The sequence below is a fragment of the Pseudopipra pipra genome, chromosome W (assembly GCF_036250125.1).
Source record: "Pseudopipra pipra isolate bDixPip1 chromosome W, bDixPip1.hap1, whole genome shotgun sequence".
Lineage (NCBI taxonomy): Eukaryota > Metazoa > Chordata > Aves > Passeriformes > Pipridae > Pseudopipra > Pseudopipra pipra.
In genome coordinates this window covers 21254941-21274898 of record NC_087580.1, presented here as the reverse complement: position 1 = coordinate 21274898, position 19958 = coordinate 21254941, and the positions used below count along the sequence as shown (strand labels likewise).

The 19958-nt window shown below is 53.0% G+C and overlaps 1 long non-coding RNA gene and 1 pseudogene across 1 annotated transcript in view; one reads left to right on the top strand and one right to left on the bottom strand.

Moving 5' to 3' along the window:
- Positions 1-19958, bottom strand: part of LOC135405718 (uncharacterized) — a 239892-nt gene that overhangs the window by 40999 nt on the left and 178935 nt on the right. The gene's annotated exons all lie outside the window — the stretch shown is intronic.
- Positions 14641-15412, top strand: LOC135406345 (olfactory receptor 14C36-like; annotated as a pseudogene).

Genomic DNA, 19958 nt, shown 5'->3' with positions numbered 1-19958 from the left:
TGGTTGTGGTGCCCCAGAGGGAATTGTGCATGGCTTTGGGGACAGTGGTGCAGATGCAGCCCAGGTCTGTGAGGGAGAGGTTGAGCAGGAAGAAGCCCATGGGGGTGTGCAGGTGGTGGTCGCAGGCTACGGCGCTGAGGATGAGGCCGTTGGCCAGGAGGGCAGCCAGGGAGATGCCCAGGAAGAGCCAGAAGTGCAGGAGCTGCAGCTCCCGCCTGTCTGCCAATGCCAGGAGGAGGAACTGGGCCATGGAGCTGCTGTTGGGCATTTGCTGTTCCATAGCACAGGATCTGTTCAGAAAAGGAAAGCACAGGGAACAATTAAGGCAGCCCCCTCTCAGCAAAGCCAGTGCAGTTGTCAGGGAAATCCCCTCCAAGTCAAGGCATTTCTTTTCTCTGGTTTGTGCTCTCTGAGGGTGCTGTGAGGAGCAGGAGCTCTGCCCATGTGCTGCCGAGGACTCAGCTTTGCTCTGCTGCAGTGCAGACATGGAACTGCTTTGGGACAGCTCTCATGATCCCAGGGGATGTCACATGGAACCCAGCCTTGATGGAAAAGTTCAATTCCTGTTCTGTTGTCTTGGAGCAATTTGGGCTGCAGGAGAGAGGAACAGTGTATCCTTAAAATAATTTTGACTGGGGTTTTGGTTACTATCGTAACACCTCGGGGGTGTTTCTTTAGGGGTAAATTTTTCTGATGACAAATCTGAAGAGTGTTGAGCCAGGACAGCAGAAGGGCTGAGCTCTCCCTTGCTTATTGCAGAGCCAGGAGAGCTGCAGTGCCTCTCAGACTGTTCCCCATCTGCCCTGCACTTTCCCTCTTGCTGCCTTGAAGAGGACTTCACACACAGATTCCTCTTTAAAAACCCCACCAAGATCTGTGCTGAGAGCAGGGCAGCACTGCTGGAAAGGGCAGCTCTGGGAAGTGTCCCCTGTGCCAGCCCAGAGGTGCAGCTGTGCTGGACAGAGCAGGACAGGAGCCCTCCAGCAGGGAAGCCAAGGGCTGGGACAGGAGAGTGCCCACCCCCAAGGGAAGGCTCAGCACTGCCCAGGATCCTGTGCTCATTTCTGAGACTGCCTGAAATATTCATCTCTGAGAATAAAAGAATTTGAATTTCAGTGCAGCCTCCTGACCTGAGAGAACAATGTCTCTGCTACAATGCCTGAGCAGGAAACACACCTCAGGACTAATTCCTTTCCTGCAGTCCCTGTCTTTTGTGAGCTTTGCTAAAAATTCTCCATTCAATATGGTGTAGTGGTGTGGAGCTGTGAGCAGGTCTGACCCTGCAACAGGGAGACATGGAAAAGATCCTCCCTCAGCTGCCAGGTTTGCTCCTTGCCCACAGCCCTTGTACCCCAGCCCTGAGAGCAGCTCCCCGGGCCGGCTGAGAGCTGCCCCTGGCAGGCAGCAGAGTCCCTGCCCAGCACAGCGCCCTGGGCTGCAGGACCCTGCTCTGCCCCACAGCCCTGGGCACCCGTGGCTGCACCCCCGGCTTCACAGCTCTGCCAAAGTGCCCCAAAACAGCCCCTGTTCCCCCATCCCATCAGCTGGGGCTGGGCCAGCTTTGGGAGATGCCTCCAGGAGCTGCCCCTGCACTGCCCTGCAGCCACAGACTCACCATGTGCAGCCCTGCCAAGGTTCCTCCTGCAGGGAGCTCTCAGCCATCCTGCCAGTGCTGAGCCCCTTGAAGCTCTGTCTGTGCCCTGCTGGTGTCCCTGAGCTGGCCTGGCAGTGCCCTCAGCCCTGCTGGGCTGTGCAGAGGAGCTGCTCACCAGCAGAGCTGTCTCTTTGAAGCTCTTCTTGCTTGCCAGGAGCTCCCTGTGTGCCAGGAGCCCAGCCCAGCTCAGCAGCACAGCAGCAGCCCCAGGCATTTCATGACCCTCGGGGGGTTTGATGTTGTTTACATGAGACTCAGTCCCTGAGAGGAAGTTCAAAAAACTTCTCAAGAACTCAAAGTGAGATTGAAACACTAAAGTTTCTTGTAGTGCTAATGAATCTCACTGAGGGACACAACTGAGAACGTGTCCCCAGGTTCCAGTTAGAGCAGAAAACTGCAGACAGTGATGAGAAGGATGGACAAGCAAGGGAAAGGTGGCTCTGATGCTGAATAAACCTTGACTTGTTTTCTTAATCCAAAGGGCCAAGCCCTGACCCCCATCCCCTGGGAAGGGACATCCTGTCCCTACCTCATTCCTCAGGGCTCTTCCTGGGGCCCTGGCATGTGGGATGTGCAATGCCAAGGGCAGGCCCATGGGGTGGCACCTGCCAGGCTGCTGAGCAGGGACAAGGAGACCATGAGGCCCCAGGGCTGCAAGGGGCACTCCCCTCCTCCTGGCATCAGGGGCACAGACAGCAGCCCTGGCCAAAGGCCTGCAGAAGGTGGCTCTGGCAGGGCCTTTCAGCTTCTCCCCCTCCCTGTCTCCTCTCCAGCCCAGGCTGTCCTACGGTGTCCATGCCCTGCCCCTTTCCCTGCAGGCTGTCGTCATCCCCCCGGCTGCCCCACCTGGCTGGCACCTTCCTGCACTGACATCTCTGCGTCCTCCCTGGCTCTTCCTGCACACACAAAGCCTTGGCCTCATCCAGACTCCTCCTGGCTGACGTGTTGCAGCGTTTTCCATGGAAGGAAATTCCTTTTTCCTCATGTCCACTCGGGACCCTCCCAGCTGCACTTGGCATTAATTCTTTCTTTCTCATGCTCTGTTCTGCTCTGACAAAAGGATCCACCAGCTCTAAATCTTCCCTTCAAGCCCTCTCAGGGCTGTCCTGTGCTGTCCTCAGTCTCCACACCTGTGAGGCCACAGCTCCTTAGCCCCTCTCTAGTGCTCCTGTGCTTGAGACCATTCAAGCCCATCTTGGGAGATCTCTGGGCACTCACAGATGTTTTTGCAGATGAAAATGTCCTGCTCATAGTCTAAGTAAATCACAGAGATACTTTTTACCAAGGCCTGTAGTGGCAGAACACGGGCAATGGCTTTGAACTGAAAGAGAAGTGTTTTATATTGGATAACAGGAGGAAAGATTTAACAATAAGGGCGGCAAGAGCTGGAAGAGGTTTCCAGAGAAGTGGATTGTAGAGGATTGGTTAGAAATGCGAGGACATATGAACATGGCTAAGGCTATGGATGAGCTGCTAAAGTATAAGACGCAGTCTGACTAGGCCCATGAGAAAGTCTGAGATAGCAGGGCCGTGAGAAAGCAGCAGCGTCCTTGGGTATTCTAAATTGGGCTGAAAAACAGGAGCTAGGCATTACCAAAACAGAGACACTTAACGAGCCACCTGTGTAAACAATGAAAGACAGTTAAGATGATATCACCACCTAACTGAGCACCAATAATGAGCCTAATTTCTGTAATATTCATGAGCCTATTATAGAGTGTATATTAAGCTGTTGTCAGTCTACAATAAACGAAGTTCCTGGATTCTCACATTGAGGTGTCTAGAGCTTTCCGTCGCGACAGTGGATGTCCATTTGTCTAAGGTTAGAGACTGTGAGTAACCTGAATTAATAAAAAATGTCACTGTTCATGTCCAGGGACTTGGACCAGATGACCTTTTAGCTCCCTTCCAAGCCAAATCATTCTGGGATTCTTTAAAGTCCCAAACTCTTTCTCCAAGAATTTACATCTTTGAGGACATGATTTCCCATGTTTTTGGAAAAACCCTTCTAAACCCAAAAGGTAAAAAATTAGTTCCAAGGAAGTTCCAAGGTATCTGTAGGAAACTGTAACTAAGTGGGTTAATGGTAGAACCTCTCAGTTGAGGATGGGGGATTTGACCACGGGCTCTGAGACTCATAAAGGGCAGCCAGAAAGAGTATTTGGGGACTGGGCAAGACTTGTCCTGGGATGTCTAGGAAAGAACCAAAGCAAGGGTAGGGTCACAATGGTCACTGGAGGAACAAGCTTCCCCTTGTGCAGATCACTGAGAAAGAGATTGAAGTGCCCTGAGCCCAGTGCTGAGCCCTGGGAACACCCCTGGCTGGAACTCCATTGCCCACCACTCCTTGGGCCTGGCCATCCACACACATGTTTGCCCAGTGAACAGATGCTGCAGAAGGTGTTTGATAAAGGTCCTGTAAGCCCAGAATATTGGGATTAGTGCAGATTTAACTCTGCACAACACAGAAATTCATTCACTTTCTCTTTTCCTCCCTCTGTGGATAGAAGGAACTTGTGACTTCAGTGTGTGACTCACTGTCAAAGGGCAAATATGGACAGAATGCGGGGCAGGGAGTGTTGAGGTTGATCTTGGGATCTGTGCTTGACACAGAAGGGGGTTACTATTGGTCTAAGACTCTGCAAAGTGGACTTCAGTGGAGGCAGTGTGAACTTAATATACAGCAAAGGATTAAGAGTTTCTTTTTTTATTGAGCTGTACCTTCCTTTGGTTTAGTTTGCTGTCCATAAATGAACATCCCTGTGTGTCTTGTGCAGCTCTTTCTCCAAGCCAAGCAGGTGGGAGTTGGTGCCAAGGAGCTGAAACCTGCAGGTCCAGCCTTGAGTGGAGGGAGCTCAGATTTGCCCACGGCTGCTTTGAGTGCCAGGGGTTTGATGAGGGAATGGTGGGGTGGGGACAGGAATAAAATCTGATGAATTGTCAGACATAAAGGCTCTTGATTTTCTTATCTATTCAGATTGAATTAGGAGGTGCTTGGGATCAATATCGACTGGGGATTGCTGATATCAATGTAAAAAAAAGGAAAAAAGGAAACAGGCCACAAAAAAGACATCTTTTCTCATGGTTTTATTAATACAATATATTTTCACTTTGAATGCACTTCTGAGATCTGTCTAATTAACCACAAAGGAAATGAAGACTTACAAGTAAACTATTCCCAGGGGCTTGTCTGGTTAAGATGCCATCACTGAGAAGAGAGTGTGGAGGAATGAGCAGACAAGGAGACCATCCCTGGGGCTGGGGAAGCAGGAACTCAAAGTCACTGGTTCCAGGTGGCAAATGGACTGGGGGATGTTTCTGGGAGAGCCCCTAAAGGATGTGCTGGTTTCAGGGGGAGTACAGTTAAATTTCTTCCCCGTGGCTGGTGCAGGGCTGTGTTTTGGCTTTGTGCTGAACACAGGGTTGATAATCCCAGAATGACAGAATATGCTGAGTTGGAAGGGACGCTGATATGGTTTGAAGCTGGCTCCCTGCCAAGTCTCCAAACTTTACCACAAGAAGTCCCCTCCCCCACCAAACCTTAGGGAGAAGAGGGAAAAAAACAACCAAGAAAACTGAAACAAGAGAGAGACAGCAAAATCAATATATATAAATGTATTTACATTTATATTACAGTTATATATAATTGAAATATATATACAATTTCACAAGGAAAAGGGAAAGGGAAGGGAAAAAAGGAACAAAATTAAAATAAAATATATATATATCCCAATCAAAAGCCCAAGATCTAGCAACTAAAAGAATTAGCAATGAATATCTTACCACTCTCCTTGGGACAATGGAGAGTCACACTGGAGCGACTGCCAGCAACCTCCACCTCCCAAGGTCAGCAAGGCCTTACCAGGCCTCACTCCCAGCACGACAGACTCAACAGGGAACCTGCACCTCCAAAGCCACCAGAAGGAAAGAGAGCAAAGGCCTCTCCTCCTTTCTCCTTATAGCCTGGCTTATGTAAAAATTGTAGGGAATACTGGGTAAATCTGGGCCATTCCTTGGTTACAAACTGGTCACCAAGAAAGGCCTAGACCAAACTACCACAACCCACAAGGATCCTCCAGTCCAATTCCTACCCTGCAGAGGCCCATCGCCAAGGGTCACACCATGAGCCTGAGAGGATCATCCAAACACTCCTTGAGCTCTGTCAGCCTTGGTGCTGTGCCCACTGCCCTGGGGAGCCTGGTCAGTGCCCAACCACCGGCTGGGGGAAGAATCTCTGTCTAAAATCCAACCTAACACAACTCCAGGCCATTCCCTCAGTCCTGTCCCTGGTCCCCCCAGAGCAGAGCTCAGTCCCTGCCCCTCCTCTGCCCCTCCACAGGAAGCTGGACCTGCACTGAGGTCTCCCCTCAGTCTCCTCTTCTCAAGCTGAACACACCAAGTGCCCTCAGTGTCCTCACACGCCTTCCCCCCAAGGCCCTTCCCCATCTTCCTTGCCCTCCTTTGGACACTCTCTAATGGCTCAATCTCTCCCTTCCATTGTGTCCCCCCAAACTGCCCCAATGTTGCCTGTCAGGTCCCTTCTCTCAGCAGGAGCTGATGGCTCAGCCCGTGACTCATGGCTGGGCCAGGGGCTCTCCAGCTGCCCCTGCCCTGGCCCATGACAGCCCAGCACAAGCCCCTTTGGTTCAAAGAGGCCCTGCAGTGTCACAATGGCCTCTTGATTCCATGAGGCCCCACGTGTCCCAGTGGCCACTTGCTTCCAAGTGTTTCTGTAGTTGCCCAGGATTCCTTTTTTTCCATGAGGCCTCACATGTCACAATGGCCCCTTGATTCCAGGAGGTTCTGCCCTGTTCCAGATTTCCATCAGTTCCATGTGGCCCTGACATGTCACAATGGACCCTTGACACCGTGAGGTTCCACAGTCTCCAAGGGCATTTTTGTTCCACAAGGCCCTGCAGTGTCCCAAGGGCCACTTGATTCCAGGTGGTTACTCAGTGTCACAAAGGCCCCTTGTTTCCACAAGGTTCTGCAGTGTCTCCTTGTTCCCACTGTTCCATGAGGTTCTGCAGTGTCACACTGGCCCCTTCATTCCATGAGGTTCCACAGTGTCCCTGGATTCCTATGGCTCCATGAGGCCCTGCACTGTCAGACTGGGCCCTTGATTCTCTGAGGTTCCACAGTGTAACAATGGCCCCTTGGTTCCCTGAGCTTCCAAAATGTTTCTGGGTTCCTGTGCTTTCATGAGGGCTCACGTGTCAAATGGCCCCTTGGTTCCACGAGTATCCACAGTGTCCCAGTTTTCCTTTGCTTCCATGAGGCCCTGGAGTGTCACAGTGACCCCTTGGTTCCATGAATTCCAGAATGTCTTGGAGCTCCTTCGGTACCACTGGGAGCTGCATGTCCCAGTGTTCCCTGGTTACTGGGACATTCTCCACAATTCCTTTAGTTCCATGAGGCTCTGCAGTGTCACAACTGGCCCTTGACTCCATAAGGATCCAAAAAGTCCCAGGGTTCCTTTGGCTCCATGAGGCCCTGTAGTGTCACAATGGCCCCTTGTTTCCATGAGGTTCCACAGTGTCCCAGAATTCATTTTTTCCATGAGGCCGTGGACTTTTACTCTGGAGCCCTGATTCCCTGCAGCCATGCTGTGTCACAATGGCACCTTGGTTCCATGAGATCCTACAGTGTCCCAGGGTTCCTTCTGGAGCAGGAGACCCTGCAGTGTCACAGGTGCCCCTTGATTCCATGATATTCCACAGGGTTCCTCTGATTCCATGAGGCCTCACATGTCACAAAGGCCCCTTAATTCCAGGAGGTTCCACAGTGTCCCAAGGGTCCCTTTAGCTCCGTGGGGCTCTTTGACATCCCGTGACCTCCCGGCTCTTTAGGAGCCCTGAGAACTTCACCAGGGGGAAGTGCCAGATTCTGCCCTGGGATGGGGCAACCCCACCTGGACGGACAGACTGGGAAGGAGAGGCTGGAAAGCAGGGCCGGGAAAGGGCCCTGGGGGTGCTGGTGGGTGGCCAGTTGGCCCTGAGTCAGCAGTGCCCTGGCAGCCAGGAGGGCCAAGCCTGTCCTGGGGGCATCAGGCCCAGCATGGCCGGCCGGGCCAGGGAGGGGATTGTCCCGCTCTGCTCTGCCCTGGGGCGGCCTCACCTGCACCATTGGGGCAGTTTGGGGGGACACAATGGAAGGGAGAGATTGAGCCATTAGAGAGTGTCCAAAGGAGGGCAAGGAAGAGGGGGAAGGGCCTTGGGGGGAAGGCGTGTGAGGACACTGAGGGCACTTGGTGTGTTCAGCTGGAGAAGAGGAGACTGAGGGGAGACCTCACTGCAGGTCCAACTTCTTGGGGAGGGGCAGAGGAGGGGCAGGCCCTGAGCTCTGCTCTGGGGGGACCAGGGACAGGACTGAGGGAATGGCCTGGAGTTGTGTCAGGGCAGGGTCAGGTTGGGTCTTAGACAAAGATTCTTCCCCCAGAGGGTGTTTGGGCACTGACCAGGCTCCCCAGGGCAGTGGGCACAGCACCAAGGCTGACAGAGCTCAGGAAGTGTTTGCATGATCCTCTCAGGCTCATGGTGTGACCCTTGGGGATGGTCCTGTGCAGGGCTAAGGGTTGGACTGGATGATCCTTGTGGGTCCCTTCCAACTCATCCTATTCTGTCCTTCTGTGATTATCAACCCTGTGTTCAGCACAAAGCCAAAACACAGCCCTGCACTGGCCACGGGGAAGAAATTTAACTGTACTCCCCCTGAAACCAGCACACCCTTTAGGGGCTCTCCCAGAAACATCCCACAGTCCATTTGCCACCTGGAACCAGTGACTCTGAGTTCCTGCTACCCCAGTCCCAGGGATGGTCTCCTTGTCTGCTCATTCCTCCACACTCTCTTCTCAGAGATGGCATCTTAACCAGACAAACCCCTGGGAATAATTTACTTCTAAGTCTTCATTTCCTTTTTGGTTAATTAGACAGATCTCAGAAGTGCATTCCAAGTGAATATATTGTATTAAAGAAAACCATGAGAAAACATTTCCTTTTTTATGTCCCGTTTACTTTTTTTCCTGCTTAAACATTGATATCAGCAATCCCCAGTCGATATTGATCCTGGGCAATTCTTAATTGTCTGAATATATAAGAAAATCAACACCCTCTATGTCTGAGAATCCATCAGACTTTATCCCTATCCCCACCCCACCATTCCCTCATCAAACCCCTGGCACTCAAAGCAGCCTTGGGCAAATCTGAGCTCCCTCCACTCAAGGCTGGACCTGCAGGTTTCAGCTCCTTGGCACCAACTCCCACCTGCTTGGCCTGGAGAAAGAGCTGCCCGAGACACAGAGGGATGTTCATTTATTGCCAGCAAACAAAAGCAGAGGAAGGCACAGCTCAATAAAAACCCAGAAATCCTTCCCCTGCTGTATATTAAGTCCACATGGCCTGCACTGAAGTCCACTTTGCACAGTAGATAGTCTTAGACCAATGGCAAACCCCTTCTGTGTCAAGCACAGATCCCAAGATCCTCCAAACACTCCCTGCCCCGCATTCTGTCCATATTTGCCCTTCGCACACAGTAAATCACAGATTGTGTGAGTCCTTCCTCCGTCCACAGAGGGAGGAAAAGAGAGAAAATTAATTAAATGGTCTGTTGTACAGAGCTAAATCTGCTCTCATTCCAATATTCTGGGCTTACAGGACCTTTATCAAACACCTTCTGCAGCATCTCTTCACTGGGCAAACATCTGTGTGGATGGCCAGGCCCAAGGAGTGGTGGGCAATGGAGTTCCAGCCAGGGGTGTTCCCAGGGCTCAGCACTGGGCTCAGGGCACTTCAATCTCTTTCTCAAGGATCTGCACAAGGGCATCGAGTGCAGCCTCAGGCAGTTCCCAGGGCACACCAAGCTGGGGGGAGTGTGGATGTGCTGGAGGGCAGGAAGGCTCTGCAGAGGGGTCTGGACAGGCTGGATCCATGGGCCCAGGCCACTTGGAGGAGGTTCAGCAAGGCCAAGTACCGGGTCCTGCCCTGGGCTCACAACCACCCCAAAGCCCTGACCATGCCCTGCAACTGGTCCCCACAGCCTGTCCTGTGTCCTTAATCCCTCCATTTCCAAGGACTTTGTGGGACAATGGAGCTCTGTGCTCTGGATACAGAGGGAGCTCCAAGTGCCACTGGAGTGGGAACCACAACTCCTCAGGTTTGTGTTCTTTGGGAGGTGTGGAACTGGTGAGACTTAGAGCCACAGAAAGTTTCTCTTCATTGCCCACAAACAAAATTTAAACTCAATACAATTTATAAACATCCCAGCTCTTCCCTCAGTTTTCCTCAGCCACAGTGACCTGGAGAATGCACATCCTTGATGTGCTGGTGCCACAGCCCAGGGTGCTCCTGGCCTCCCTTGCTGCCAGGGCACACGGCTGCCTCCTGCCCAGCTCCCTGCCCACCCACAGCTTCTGACAGGGCTGCTCCCAGCCAGGCAGCTCCAGCTGTGCCATGGCCAGGCTGAGGCCCCTGCAGGGGCAGACACTGCCATTTGTCCCTCGGGGATTTCAGCAGGTTCCTGCCCAGACGTGCTCTCCTCCTCCCTGAAGCCCTTCCCTGCCTGGGATGGAGCCCCATTGTGTTTGTGCAGGAATGGATCCATGGCCATCCTGCCACTGCCCCAATTGAATGCTGCACAAACGTCACTGCAGGCCCGACCCTGGATGCAGGAACAGTCTGGGAACTCCAGGCCTGCTGACATTCAGCAGAGCCAGTCGGGGTCCCAAAGAGCACAAGGGATTGACTGCAACCCCTGCAGGTCTCTGGCATTGCTGGGGACAAAGGCAGGAACTGCCAGGAGCTCTGCAGAGCCCTGACAGTGCCACTGCAATCCCAAGCTGCATTGCCCGGGGCAACCCTCAGCACAGCCAAGGCCACAACCCTTCCTGAAAGGTGTCCCTTCTGGGCAGGGCCAGGGGGACAAACCCCTCCCTCTGTCCCTGCACATGTTGGGTCCAATTCTCATCCCCCACTTAGGGACAAAGTCAGGCTACATTGGGTGTTTAGCTTTGCATTTGCTTCACTCTTTTGTGCTTCCAACACACACACACACCCCAGTCTGGGCAGAGTCTGGCCCCCCAAAGAACACAAGACCTGACTATTTGTGGCTCCTGCTGCAGGGGCTGGAACTTGGGCCACAATCTGTGCCAGGAGCAGAGAGGTCCCTCCCCACAGAAACTTCTTGGCCATGGAGTTCTTAAGAAAACGGGACAGGCTGTGGGGATCACTTGCAGGGCACAGCCAGGGATGTGTCTTGACCAGCCTCCTGTTTACCATGACCAGCTTTTTCAGCCTCTTTTCTCTCTGTTTTCTCATGTTTGTTCCTCCACAAACCGCTGTGATCCCACCCTTCCCCTTCCTTTCGTTCTTTCCTCGACATCCCATGACAAGTCTTCCTCAGTCCCCAAATGTGCTTTCTTGTTGCCCATCATAAGTCTCAGACCCCAAGCATGAAAACCGCACCTACATTTGTGAGGTCATCCTGGGAGGTTCTGCCATTGACCCCACTTGGTGAAGCCTTCACACAGATATTTTGGAAGTGTCTTTGAATTATGTTTTTACCTTTTGGGCTTAGAAGGGTTTCTCCAAAAACATGGCAATTCATGTCCTCATAAATGGAAATTCTTTGGAGAAGGAGATAGGGACTGAAAGTATCCCAGAAATATTTTGCTTGGAAAAGAGATAAAAGGTCATCTGGTCCAAGTCCCTGGATGTGGGCAGTGACATCTTTTACTGGTTAAAATTACTCACTTTCCCTGACCTTGGACGAATGCAGGGATGGGACATCCACTTCTCTGGAAATCTGCTTCAGTTCTTGCCACCCTCATTGTTAAATATTTCTTCCTATTATAAATATAATACTCTAGTCTTTCAGTTCAAAGACATTGCCCTGTGTTCTGCCAATACAGGCCTTGGTAAAATGTCTCCCTGTGTTTTCCTTAGACTATGAGCACCATGTGTTCATCTGCAAACACCTTGGAGAGTACCCAGGGATCTCCCAAGAAAAGATTTGGAGGCCTCAAGCCCATGACCACTCTGCAGGGACTAAGGAGCTCTGGGCTCCATGGTGTGGAGACTGAGGACAGTACAGGAGTAGCCAGAGAAGGTTTGAAGGATGGATCCTTTTGTCATAGCAGGAGACAGCATGAGAAATAAAGAAATAATGCCAAGTGCAGCTGGGGAGGTCCAGGCTGGAAACAAAGAGAAAGAAGTTTCACTCTGAGGGCAATGGTGTGATGCAACACATCACCCAGGAGGAGTCTGGATGAGGCCAAGGCTTTGTGTGTGCAGGAAGAGCCAGGGAGGACGCAGAGATGTCAGTGCAGGAAGGTGCCAGCCAGGTGGGGCAGCCGGGGGGATGACGACAGCCTGCAGGGAAAGGGGCAGGGCATGGACACCGTAGGACAGCCTGGGCTGGAGAGGAGACAGGGAGGGGGAGAAGCTGAAAGGCCCTGACAGAGCCACCTTCTGCAGGCCTTTGGCCATGGCTGCTGTCTGTGCCCCTGATGCCAGGAGGAGGGGAGTGCCCCTTGCAGCCCTGGGGCCTCAGGGCCTCCTTGTCCCTGCTCAGCAGCCTGGCAGGTGCCACCCCATGGGCCTGCCCTTGGCATTGCACATCCCACATCCCAGTGCCCCAGGAAGAGCCCTGAGGAATGAGGCAGGGACAGGATCTGCCTTCCCAGGGGCTGGGGGTCAGGGCTTGGCCCCTTGGATTAAGGAAACAAGTCAAGGTTTCTTCAGCATCAGAGCCACCTTTCCCTTGCTTGTCCATCCTTGGCATCACTGTCTGCAGTTTTCTGCTGTAACTGGAACCTGGGCACAAGTTCTCAGTTGTGTCCCTCAGTGAGACTCATTAGCACTACAAGAAACTTGAGTGTTTCAATCTCACTTTGACTTCTTGAAAAGTTGTTTGAACTTCCTCTCAGGGACTGAGTCTCATGTAAACAACATCAACCCCCCTGAGGGTCATGAAATGCCTGGGGCTGTTGCTCTGCTGCTGAGCTGGGCTGGGCTCCTGGCACACAGGGAGCTCCTGGCAAGCAAGAAGAGCTTCAAAGAGACAACTCTGCTGGTGAGCAGCTCCTCTGCACAGCCCAGCAGGGCTGAGGGCACTGCCTGCAGGCACTGAGGGGAAGGGAGTGAGGCAGGAAAAGGTTCAAGGGAATCAAGATTGCAAAGACATTGAGCTGAACCTTCAGTGTGGGAGAGGTTTTCACAGCCTCTCCATGGTAAGTCTATGCAGGGAGGACAGTATTGCTTGTGTGCCTGGAGGAATCTCCCAAAGCTGGCACATCCCACAGCCTGGAGGATCTTTTAGGAGGACTCCCACAGTTTCTCTGTTGCAGAGGAGCAGGAGGAGCTCCAGGGCAGGGCTTCCCTGTGGCACCATCAGAGGGACAGGGCAGGAGGCTCCTTCCAGGGACAGCTGAAGGGTGTGAAGGGGGGTGCAGCCAGGGGTGCCCAAGGCTGTCCTGCAGAGCAGGGTCCTGCAGCCCAGGGCTCTGTGTTGCAGGGAAGGAACTCTTTGCCTGCAGGATCAACCCTCAGCCTGCCCAGGGAGCTACGGATGGTGCTGTGGGGAGAAGCTGTGTGTGGAAGGGGGAAGTCATGGTGGAGCAGGGTCCTGCTGCTTTGGAGAGTGTTTTACATGATGCATCAGGGCTTCTCACAGCTCCAGTCTGTAGCCAGGTAATTTCAGAGGGGACATTTCCTTAGCACATCAGGGGCAGGGCTTTTGTACTTGAGTCTCTGCTTTCCTGAATCTGTGCTTGCACATTTGCCTGGCTCAGCTTGGTGGGAATGGAATCTCAGCTGTGCAGGTTAGAGCAGAAGCATCTCTGCTGCCCTGGGCCCATTTGCTGCTGAGCAGGGCCTGAGGGGACTGTCCTGCCCTGGGGCTGTCTGGGAGGGGCTGTGCAGGGCTGGGAAGGGAAAGCCTTTCCTCAGGGCCCGGATGTCTCTCTCCTTGCCTTGCTCAGGTGTTCCTGCTATTGCTGACAGGCTCTCTGGGAATGGCAGGTTGAGCTGCAGAGTCAGGCCCAGCCCCTGGGGCTCCTCCTGTGCAGGGCTGAGCACAGCAAGGAGGTGTCCCAGCTCTCTGTGTCCCGGGGGGCTCTGGCAGGCTGGGAATGAGCCGACTCTGCCTGACTTTGGGAAAGAGGGGAGCCCATTTCTCTGCCGTGGGTCTCTCTGCTCTCCAGGGGAACACAGGAGTGTAACTTTGGACTGTGTCTCAGAAAGGTGCCAGTGCAGGGCAGCTGGCACAGGACAGAGGGACAGAGCAGCTCCCCTCACTCTGCACGAGGCCTCAGACAATCCTCCTGCCTCACAGGCCTCTCTGTTCTCCCGCAGTGCAGCAGAATCTCTCCCTCTGCCTTCTGCCATCCCCTTCCTGCACCCTGGCAGTGCTGTTGCTGACAAGCTGCTCTGCCTTAGGAGCAGATTCTTTGTCAAAGTTCACCCCCCAGGACTGGCCCTGCCCTCCCTGTTCCCGTGCCCTGACTGGGGGGAGCAGGGCTGACTGCCCAGTGTCCTGCAGGCCGAGGTCCTGCTGCTCACAGAGCACTTGGCCAGCAGCAATCAGGGCTCCAGCGACCACGGGGAAGGAAGGACACCTGGACATGGTCAAGCGGGAGGTGTTGAGGAACAGGGATGGGCCTCTGAGAAAGGGCTTTGGCTTTTCCCAGAGAAGTCTGCCCTGCACAGTCACTGTCCTTTCCTCCTTTAACAGGTCCCCATGTCCAGAGGCAGCAAATGTCCAACAGCACTTCTCTCACCCAGTTCCTCCTCCTGGCATTGGCAGACAGGTGGGAGCTGCAGCTCCTGCACTTCTGGCTCTTCCTGGCCATCTCCCTGGCTGCCCTCCTGGCCAACGGCCTCATCCTCAGCGCCGTAGCCTGTGACCACCACCTGCACACCCCCATGGGCTTCTTCCTGCTCAACCTCTCCCTCACAGACCTGGGCTGCATCTGCACCACTGTCCCCAAAGCCATGCACAATTCCCTCCATAACACCACAACCATCTCCTACATAGGATGTGCTGCCCAGGTCTTTCTGCTTGTCTTCTTCCTTGGAACAGAGTATTGTCTCCTCACCACCATGTGCTACGACCGCTACGTTGCCATCTGCAAACCCCTGCACTACGGGACCCTCCTGGGCAGCAGAGCTTGTGCCCACATGGCAGCAGCTGCCTGGGCCACTGGCTTTCTCTATTCACTGCTGCACACAGCCAATACATTTTCCCTGCCCCTGTGCCAGGGCAATGCCCTGGGCCAGTTCTTCTGTGAAATCCCCCCATCCTCAAGCTCTCCTGCTCACACTCCTATGTCAGGGAACTTGGGCTCATTGGGGTTAGTGGTTGTTTAGCACTTGGTTGTTTTGTTTTCATTGTTTTCTCCTATCTGCAGATCTTCAGGGCTGTGCTGAGGATCCCCTCTGAGCAGGGACGGCACAAAGCCTTTTCCACGTGCCTCCCACACCTGGCTGTGGTCTCTCTGTTTGTCAGCACCGCAGCATTTGCCCACCTGAAGCCCCCCTCCATCTCCTCCCCATCCCTGGATCTGGCACTATCAGTTCTGTACTCAGTGGTGCCTCCAGCACTGAACCCCCTCATCTACAGCCTGAGGAACCAGGAGCTCAAGGATGCCATAAGAAAAATGATGACTGGATGCTTTTCAGGAGCAATAAAGTTCCAGTTTTCTGGTGTGTAGCATTCAGAATGGGACTCCTTAATGGCCCAGCCTTCCTGTTCACATTTTTCGTGGAGGTCATCGGGTTCTTCTTGCAGTAATATTTTCTGTGCAATGAAATATTATTATGCATCTGCCTTTTAATTTACTGTCTACCCATTGAATTTGACCCAGAGATGTATAAATGATGAATTGTGCTCTCTAAGTATTTAAACAAAATAAAGGACCCTGCAGTGCCTTCTTTGTCCAAGGCCCTTCTTCTCAGATGTTCCCAAAGGACAGCACACTGCAGGACAGGGGGTATTTGCAAACGGGAAGGGGACAATAATCCCAGCCCAGCAGCACTGCCAGGGAGCAGCAGTGCTTGGTCTTTGCAGAGCTGCTCTCTTGCCACTTCCACACTGTCCTCCTGAGCCCCTTTCTCGGGGTAAGGCCTGAGTGCTCTCTGAGCACAGTCCTGGGGGGTGGAAGCCCTTGGAGCACAGGCAGGGACAGGCCCTGGCAACTTGTGAAGCAGAGCTGGGCTCCCTTCCAGCATCTCCAGGATGCTGTGGGATCTTCTGAGGCCACTGCATGGACTGGGTCACTTCTTCTGTGACCTTGCTCCAGGGCTGCAACTCTCCTGCAGTGTCCCCATGACACTCCTGCTCTCTGCTTTCTGGTTCCATTTTCAGATCCAGTCTTCCCCTCCTGTTCCCAGGGACATCCTGGGAGTGCTTCAGAGCTGCCATCCTGGGGCAGCTCCTGCCCAGCGTGGGCAGGCACAAGGTCTCTCCAGCTGCTCCTCTCCCCTCCCCAGTGCCACTGTTTTCTGCAGCCTCCTCATCCTTGCCCAGCACAGCCCTCCTGGCACAGTTGGACACAGCCCTTGTTCTCCCCCCTCCTCAGGCACCTGCCCAACCCCCTCAGCTCCAGCCTGATGGCCACAAACCTTCAGGGCAGGGAGGCACCGGGGAAAATGCTCAGGACACCCATGGACTGCCGGGAGAGACCACTGGAGTGGTGGGTCTGTAGGGAGAAATCACTGCTGCCTCCCTTCTGAATCACCCTCAGGACCTGGACAAGCCTGGGTTTTCTCTTTTTTCCATGAGGCCCTGCAGTATCAAAATGGCCCCTTGATTCCATGAGGCTGCACAGTGTCCCCAGGTTCCTTTGGCTCCAGAATGCCCTGTAGTGTCATGGTGGTCCCTTCAGTCCATGAGGTGTCCTCAGTGTCACAATGACCCCTTGATCCCATGAAGTTGTACAGTGTCCATAAGTTCCATTTTTCCACGAGTTTCCCCAGTGTCACAATGGTCCCTTGATCCCATAGGGTTCCCCACTGTCCCAAGGTCCATTTGGCTCCAAAAAGGCCCTGTAGTGCCACAGTGGCCCCTTGATTTTATGAGGTTCCACAGTGTCCCAGGGTTTCCTTGTTTCCATGAGGCTCCACAGTGACACAATGGCCTCCTGGTTCCATGAGGTTCCAAAAGGTTTCAGGGTTCCTTTTGTTCCATGAGGCCCCAAATGTTAAATGGTCCCCTGGTTCCACAAGATTTTACAGTGTCCCTGTGTTCCTTGGTTTCCATGAGGCCCTGCAGTGCCACAATGGCCCCTTGATTCCATGAGGTTGCACAGTGTCATCTCAAAGTTGAGCCCACCCAGATGAAAGTTTGGGGGAGATTAGGAGGAACTGAGACAAAAAGGATTGGCTATTTGGGGAAGGAAAGAGGGGCTTGTCCAACAGAGAGGAAAGATTTTGATGAGGTAAAAACAACTTTAGGTAATGCTGAGGGTGCTGAAACACTGTGTAAACACTCCTGATGGACTTTTCCACTGTTTCTAACCTGAAACCCCAATCTAAAAGTGCTGCCCCACCCATTGAAAGGAATCCACTGCTCTAATCGCAACCTCAACCTGTCCTCAAAGGCAAAACCCAAATCCAGAACTCCAGACTCTTATTTGTCCACTAATGCCCACCCCATTCCCAAACCTGCATAACCAGTATAAAAAGCCAAACTTTAATCCTAACCCAGCCCAAAAATCTCTTCCCCTAATCAGGAACCAGACACTGCCAGCAGAACGACAAACCTCCCAAAGTTCTGCCTAATCCCCACCCTGAGCTCTAAACCCCAAGCCCTGACCATTCAGCACCCCCACAGCCCTTGGGAGCAGGGCAAGGACCTGGAGGGCCCAGAGCAGGCCCAGGGGGTTGGCAGAGGAATGGGAGGTGACCTGGATCTGCTCAGCTCTGCAGTGACCCCCAGGAGAAGGGCCTGAGCTCTGGCAGGGATGTCCTGTGGCACAGGGGCTCAGGATCCAAGGTAAGAAGGCCAAGTGCACATGGCAACAGCCAGAGCTGGTGCAGAGCCATCAGGGAGGGTCTAGAAATGCTGCTGGGAGGGGGTGGGAAAGCAGGAGGGGTGTGTGCAGCCTGCAAGGCCAGAGCAGCAGCAGGGCCAGGGCAGGACAGCCTGCAGGAGAGATGGCCAAGGGCTCTGGCAGGGCTGCAAGGCCCAAAGGCACCCAGGCCTTTGTCCCCTTGCCTCTGGCAGCTGCCTCTGCCACTCAGGCCACCACAAGCCACTTTCCTGGCAGGTTCTGCACTTGGGTTCTGCCTCGCCCCTCCCTCAGCAGCCTGGCAGGGGTTGCCCAGTTTTGGGCCTTTGTTGTTCCTCCCCCTCCCATCCCAGTGCCCCCCAAACAGCCCTGAGCCAGCCGGGAGGGACAGGATCTGCTGGGCCAGGGCCTGGGGCTCAGGCCTTGGCCTTTGTGCTCCACAAAACCAAGGCAGGCTTTGCTCAGCATTGCAGGGGCCTGCCCAGAGCCTTTGTCTGCCTGCACTCCTGGCCTCCAAGGAGCTGCTCCAAGGAGTCCCTGGGGAGGCTTTGGCAGTGCCTGCCCTCAGTGGGGCCCAGCAATGCTTCAAGGCACTTGCAGTTTGGCTTCTGACTTCTTCAGCAGCTGCTTCAATCTTCTCTCAGTACCTCAGGGTCATGGACTGGGCTGCAAACACACTGTGGGGCTCATTAAAATGCAGAAATCCCTCAGGATCTCTTTGTCTTCCTTTAATTGTCTTCAAGGCAATTTCAAAACAAGTCTTCGAAGTTTGTACTTTTTTTTTTATTCAATAATGGATACTTTCTAGTTCAGAGAAGAGGTGATAGAGGTGTTCTCCAAGTGATCTTGATGCTGAGTGTCTCCTCAGGAGATCCACACTGACCCTGGATGATCAACCTTGCTCCTCACCTCCCAGCCACACCAGTTCTGACATGGCCCATCTTGGACTGACAGCTGATGCAGCTCCAAACACATTGTGGGACCCATTAAAACACTGAAAAACAAATTCTTTTTCTTTCTTTAATTGTCTTCAAGACGTCAACAACTAATTGGAGTTATTTTGTAGTTTAGCTAAGGAGGAAGATTTTAAAGTGGACGTCAGGAAAAATGATTTTTTTTTACGAAAGGGAATGATTTCCACAGATCCTTGGGATGCAAGAGGGTCAGGGGGCAAAGGATTTAGACACAAAGATAAGGGGGCAAAAGAGTTTAGTATCATTTAATTATTGACCTGTTTAACAGTTATCAAGTGATTCAATAGCATGTGCCACAATTTTAACACTGAACGAATTACAGATTCACAACAACATTTCCACCACAGTCAATTCACACCCACACCCAGGCAGAGATGTGTGGACACATCAATAGTTGGGTGTGGAAAGGTCCCTCTCCCAAATTCTCCTGTTGTCAGGGAAACACTCCCACCAATCCCTTTGTGTTTCCCACCAGACAAGGGTCCCAGCTGGAGGAGTGTTTGTTGAGGGGATCAGAATTGTCCTGGGCATCAGCGCCGCTCTTTGGAGTGTTGCAAACTGGAGGGTTCCCGAGCTGGGAGAGGCTGCCAGAGGTGTCCCACTGAGAGGGAGGTGCTGGGGAGCTGCCAGGGCCTCCCTCAGCCCTGCTGGGTGTGGGCTCACAAGGGGACTGGCTTTAGTTATCTGCTGAAATTCTATCCTGGGGTCAGGAATGACTGGAGTTTCCAAACTATTTGGGAATTGTATCCAAACTGTTCCGTTCGGGTCACAATTCAGGCAGGGAATGTTCCAAGGCTTTCAGGGGATGACTGATTATCCTGTGTTCCCAAACTGTTCCACTCCAGATTGTTCCCACCTGTATCGTCCAGGAGCACCTGGTCCAGTCCAGGGACACTTCCCCACAGCCCTGGTCCAGTCCAGGGGCTCTTCATTGCTCAGCTGGTTTGGTCAAGGCTTGTCAGGAGCTCCTGAGATCACACCTATAAGAAGGATGGGGACAGACTTAGTTGTAATAAGACAAGTGATAATGGTTTTCAACTGAAAAAGAGCAGATTGGAACTAGATATAAGGAAGAAATTTTTTACACTGAAGGTGATGAAACACTGGCACAGGTTGCCCAGAGAGGTCATAGATGCCCCACCCTTGGAAACATTCAAGGCCAGGTTAGAAATGCTGTGAGCAACCTGATCTAGTTGAATGTGTCCCTGTTCATTGCAGGGGGTTGGACTACATGACCTATAAAGGTCCCATCTGACTCAAACTATTTAGGATTCTATAGTTCTTTCCTACAGAGCCAAGGCTGACAAGGCTGACACAGGTTTCAGAC